We start from the raw sequence: 6,394 nt of genomic DNA on the forward strand, positions 1-6,394 counted from the left end.
AAGAAAATATTGCGGTAAGACTGAGATTCGACTTTGCGATCTTTTGGTTTCCAAGGCATGTGCTTTTCCTGAAAGACCATCAGGCCTTACACAAATAGGAAGAGTTGTTCTGTTTTGATGAATGAGTTTACGAATATCAAAATATGTGACGTATAATGCCGTATCTTTTGATTGCATTGGCTTAGGATCTTAAATGATGTACACCCCAAAGGGACGTTAGACCTTAGTATTTGATATAAATTTTAACTTTGTACCTCTACCCATTCCGGAGAGAAAGTGGTTTTAACAGATTGACAGACAGAAAGACAGATGAGCAACAAATGACAAAAAAGTAACGTGATTTAATTACAAACTAACACTTTTCGGATCTTTTCATCTATTTGTACTGTGAAACCTTGATTGTTGTCAAATTTCATGATTCTACGTCAATGGGAACTGCTCTATAAGATTTGATGAGTGAGTTTGCGAGTGTCAAAATTTTGTGACATAAACGACCGCATATTTTGGTTGCATTGCCTTAGAATCTTCAATTTTTCATACTGCGAGGAATCGGTAGACTTTAGTATGTGATAGAAATTACAGCTTGGTACATCTACCCTGTTCCTGAGAAGAGGGTGTCTTAACAGGTGGACAGACAGACAGACGGCCGGAGAATGTAGCGGTCGTACAAAGATTCCATGTTTACCAACTGAGAAACCCTAACGAAGATCGATATAGTCTCTGAGGAAGGCTCTGTAGCTCCAGATCCCATTGGAATATGGACGTTGCTGATTGCAGTGGACAGAAATCATTGATGTTTGACAACATATTTTCCAGATCTTTTCCATTGTAGTTCTGTCTAAGACAACCTTCAGTCATACCAGAAATTTTTTTCTGTTACAGTGTCACGTTGAAGAATATATGCTGATGAGCCAAAACATTATCGTCACCTGCTTCATAGCCCGTTGATCCACATTTGGAGTCAGTACGGCAGCGATGCTGAATGACATGGATTCGACAAGTCCTTGGTCGGTGTCTGGAAGTGCGTGTTAAGTGATTCTACACAGGTGTCACACGTTTCTAGTAAATTTATGGTTGGGGGTTGTATTGTATATTAAAACTGGGGACCTAGAAACGACAGAGAGGCTTCGTCCCGACGTAGCGCTCATTGGTTCACAGCTCCACAACAGGCCACAGCAGTCCACCCACCCCACCGCCGCACCACACCGAAACCAGGGGACCGTCTCATACCAGACGAGTGTAGCCCCAAACGTGTGCGTGGTAGAGTAACTATGTTATTTGCATACGTGGAGGCAGTGTGCGCAGCAATTGTCGACATACTGTAACTGAGGCAGAATAAGGAGAAAATGACCTCATGTGCCGACGCAGATGGAAAACCGCCTTAAAAACCATCCACAGGCCGGCTGCCACACCGGACCTTGACACAAGCCTAAACCGATCATAGCAAACAAATGTTACAGCGATCTCGACTGTTGTTTTAACCAAAAATATAGTACTAGATAGCTGCAGATGTTATCTTAATTTATTGCTAAGACAAGATCTGAAGGGCAGGAGATAACATAATGCTGATAGTGTGAGACCCAGTCATTAGGGCTGAAGGATGACAGCTGGAATTTGGTTCAAAATTTAGTTCGGAGATCCCTGACTGTCTTACAGCAATTATTTTGGTAGCAGAGGAGACTTCATACGTGGGGCTATGTGCACACCTTCTCATTTGCTGTAACTAGAAATCTGTTACATAGTAGGGCCTTCTACCATTCTCCAAAGGAGAAACATACTTCACTGGCAGAATCCAGAAGTGTAAGGAATTTGTTAGCATGGTTACTAAATTATGCTTGGTTGGAACTCTCAGTGTCTGTTGCAATTGTCGGCGAGATTCTGGTACTGACAGAACCAGCCAAGTTTTGTAGAGGAGTTTAAGAAATCACTTGTTCCAGGGGCGTCATAGTGAGCACTTGTCCCATAGGAATCATACTGGACACTAGAGCTACAGAGCGAGAGGTCTCTGAGTGCAGTACTCATGAGCCACGGCCAATGTCAGAATGCAAATGGAAATGCCATGTGGCTAGGGCCTCCCGTCAGTGAGACCACCTGGTGCAAGTCTTTCGAGTTGACGCCACTTCGGCGACTTGAGTGTCGATGGGGATGAAATGATGATGATAAGGACAACACAACAACCAGTCCCTGAGGGAGAAAATCTCCGACCCAGCCGGGAATCGAACCCGGGCCGTTAGGCATGACATTACGTCGCGCTGAACAGTCGGCTACCAGGGGCGGAGATGTTAGAATTATCAGCCACTACTGCAACCATCCTCTGTTGTCGTACTTCGTTAGAGTGGTAGGTATGGTCCACATATGTACTGACCGTGTTCGTCTTGCATCAAGGTTATGTCTTGCTGATGTAATTTTTACAGTCAGCTAGCTGCACCAACTGTGCGCTCAGGTGAGGGTACTGATGTTTGTTCTTGCTGCCTGGGACTTTTCTTTTGCTCGTGAACTTATTATGAAGTCAATGGTCATACTCACAAATATAGCTTTATATCGTTTGTATCATGTATCCACCCACATGTGTCAAGGCTATCACACACACTGTTAATCCCTTCTTTCCATACTTTATGCCATTGTTAAAACATTTTTGAAAACCTCTTAGCAATACGTCAGATTGTTGTACTGACTCTTGGTTCCTTTTCATAGTTTGATAGATCCTACTATCAGTATTCTATACGAGGTGCAGTATCCATATTTCACGTCTAATTTGGCCAAGCCTGGTAATGTAATTAAACAAGCTATATTCTGCCACACGACTTTGTTTTACACTACTGGCCATTAAAATTGCTACACCAAGAAGAAATACAGATGATAAACCGGTATTCATTGGACAAATATATTATACTAGAACTGACATGTGATTTCATTTTCACGCAATTTTGGTGCATAGATCCTGAGAAATCAGTACCCAGAACAAGCACCTCTGGCCTTAATAACGGCCTTGATACGCCTGGGCATTGAGTCAAACAGAGCTTGGATGGTGTGAACAGTTACAGCTGCCCATGCAGCTTCAACACGATACCAGAGTTCACCAAGACTAGTGACTGGCATATTGTGACGAGCCAGTTGCTCGGCCACCATTGACCAGACATTTTCAATTGGTGAGAGATCTGGAGAATGTTCTGGTCAGGGCAGCAGTCGAACATTTTCTGTATCCGGAAAGGCCCGTACAGGACCTGCAACATACGGTCGTGCATTATCCTGCTGGAATGTAGGGTTTCGCAGGGATCGAATGAAGGGTAGAGCTACGGGTCGTCACACATCTTAAATGTAACGTCCAGTGTTCAAAGTGCCGTCAGTGCGTACAAGAGGTGGCCGAGACGTGTAACCAATGACACCCCATAACATCACGCCGGGTGATACGCCAGTATGGCGATGACGAATACACGCTTCCAATGTGCGTTCAACGCGATGTCGCCAAACACGGATGCGACCATCGTGATGCTGTAAACAGAACCTGAATTCATCCGAAAAAATGACGTTTTACGTTTCGTGGACCCAGGTTCGTCGTCCTGCACACCATCGCAGGCGCTCCTGTCTGTGATGCAGCGTCAAGGGTAACCGGAGTCATGGTTTCCGAGCTGAAAGTCCATGCTGCTACAAACGTTGTCGAACTGTTCGTGAAGATGGTTTGCTGTCTTGCAAACGTCCCCATCTGTTGACTCAGGGATCGAGACGTGGCTACACGATCCGTTACAGCCATGCGGATAAGATGCCTGTCATCTCGACTGCTAGTGATACGAGGCCGTTGGGATCCAGCACGGCGTTCCGTATTACTCTTCTGAACCCACCGATTCCACATTCTGCTAACAGTCATTGGATCTTGACCAACGTGAGCAGCAATGTCGTGATACGATAAACCGCAATCGCGATAGGCTACAATCCGACCTTTATCAATGGCGGGACCGTGATGGTACGCATTTCTCCTCCCTACACGAGGCATCACAACAACATTTCACAAGGCAAAGCCGGTCAACTGCTGTTTGTGTATGAGAAATCGGTGTGAAACTTTCCTCATGTCAGCTCGTTGTAGGTGTCGCCACCGGCGCCAACCTTGTGTGAATACTCTGAAAAGTTGATCATTTGCATATCACAGCATCTTCTTGCTGTAGGATAAATTTCACGTCTGTAGCACGTCATCTTCGTGGTGTAGCAGTTTTAATGGCTAGTAGTGTATTTTAATTTTCGTGACCTTAAGGTGTGTTATCTATCACTGTAGTTCACTGAGGATAGATTCTGCAACATCGTAGAAGCATGCTAAATGCTCAGTCGACACCTCACAGTGTAACACTGCCCCAGTGGCATGAGTCTGTGGCGCTGCGCATGTTTCGAGCAGTCAGTTGCCTGTATAGTATATCCGGATACCTCCATAGCAGATGTGACAAGAAACTCGATTCATCCGACCAGGCGGTACATTCCCATTGATCGACGGTCCAATCTTAACGATCCTGTGGACACTGCAATCGTAATAGACGTTGTCATTGGTTCAACATGGGAACACGTGGGAGTCCTCAGCTACGTAGGTCCGTGTTTGATGATGTGCACTGAACAGTGTCCAAAACACCTGTGCCTGCACCAAGATTTTACTCTGACATCAGATCTGCTACAGATCGCCAGCTATCTCCATTTATACAATAGACAGATCTTTGACCTTCACGTTCTGTAATGAGGCATGGACGTCCAACATCTTGTCGTTTAGTCGTGGTTTCACTGTCCAGCAACCACTTTCCATAGATATTAACGACAGCAGCACGCGAACGGGCGATTAGTTTCGCCGTTTCTAAGTTCTCCGTTCCCACGAGACAGGGACAACAATATTTCCTTCCACAAAGTCGCTCATGTTAGTAATTTCCCCGTTTACAGCTCGTACAGTCGCTGAGGTCAATCTTCATTCGTCTTTCCTCGGCTTATATACATTCCTTACAGCACCACGAACCCTCAGGCCCAACAGATGGCATTCAATGTCGCGATGAGCAGTAATGATAATGTTTTGCCTCTTTAGTGCAATTGTCATGAGTTTAGCCATATATATCTTTAACAGAATTCAAAAAGTTGTACTAAATACTTCAAACAATGCTGGAGGGGTAGAAAATTTTTTTACTTCTTCAAATGGTTCAAATGGCACTGAGTACTATGGGACTTAACTTCTAAGGTCATCAGTCCCTTAGAACTTAGAACTACTTAAACCTAACTAACCTAAAGACATCACACACATCCATGCCCGAGGCAGGATTCGAAGCTGCGACCGTAGCGGTCGCACGTTTCCAGACTGTAGCGCCTAGAACCGCTCAGCCACCCCTGCCGGCTTTTGTACTAGCGTCCTAATGAATACCATTAGAGAGAAAGCAACAGAAGAAATCGCAAATTATATTTTCAAAAGGATTACAAAGTGGTACTCAGAAAACAGAATCTCCCTAAATTTTGGAAAAAAAACATTATGCTCATTCCTGTACGACATTAAGAGTCATAGCATCAACTAAAGCAGCACATGCGCAGTAGTCAGTAAAAAGGGTAGAACGTTCCAAATTTTGGGTGTACATATTGATGAAAACTTGAACTGGAAGAAGCATATTACTGACCTGCTCAAACAGTTCAGTTACTTTTGCTATTCGTATAAATGCAGTCTTGGAAAGAAATTAACTAATCTCCTGACATATTTCGCATATTTCCACTCAATAATATCTTATGGGATAATTTTCTGGGGTAACTCATCGCTTAGAAAAAAAGTATTGATTGAAACAACAGCGAGCAGTAAGAATAATATGTGGTGTTCAGCCGTGGAAGTCATGTAGGTACCTCTTCAAGGGGCTAAGCATTTTAAAACGGTACAGTCGCGATACATACAACAGCTAATGAAATTCATCGTAAGGGACCGATAACAATTTGAGAATGGTGCTTCCCATACCTACAAAGCCAGAAACAAAAATGACCTTTATTATCCAAAAGTGTCAGCGGCTCAGAAAGGAGTTCGACATGAAATAGCATAAAATGCCTACCAGGTGGCACAGGGAGTTTTAAATTTAACGTAAAACCATTTGTCGTGGACTACTTCTCCTATTCCATGAACGAATTTCAATCTAAAAATTGGTAAACTGAAAAAAATAAATAAATTGATTAAAAAACTCTTTTTGAAGTATATTTGCATGAGTAGGACTAAAACAATAATGTGTTAATTAAGGGTAACACTAATCGTGTATACATATGCTATAAATTGACTCGCTCCACATCATTTCAATAAAAGAATCTATCAAATGATGTATGGAACATATAACGAACTAAGTAACTAACAATGGAAGTGAAACGTGGCCGATAAACAATACAGATGAGAGGAGAATAGAAGCTTTGA

Source organism: Schistocerca gregaria, chromosome 7 (genome assembly GCF_023897955.1).
Source record: "Schistocerca gregaria isolate iqSchGreg1 chromosome 7, iqSchGreg1.2, whole genome shotgun sequence".
Classification (NCBI taxonomy): Eukaryota; Metazoa; Arthropoda; class Insecta; order Orthoptera; family Acrididae; genus Schistocerca; species Schistocerca gregaria.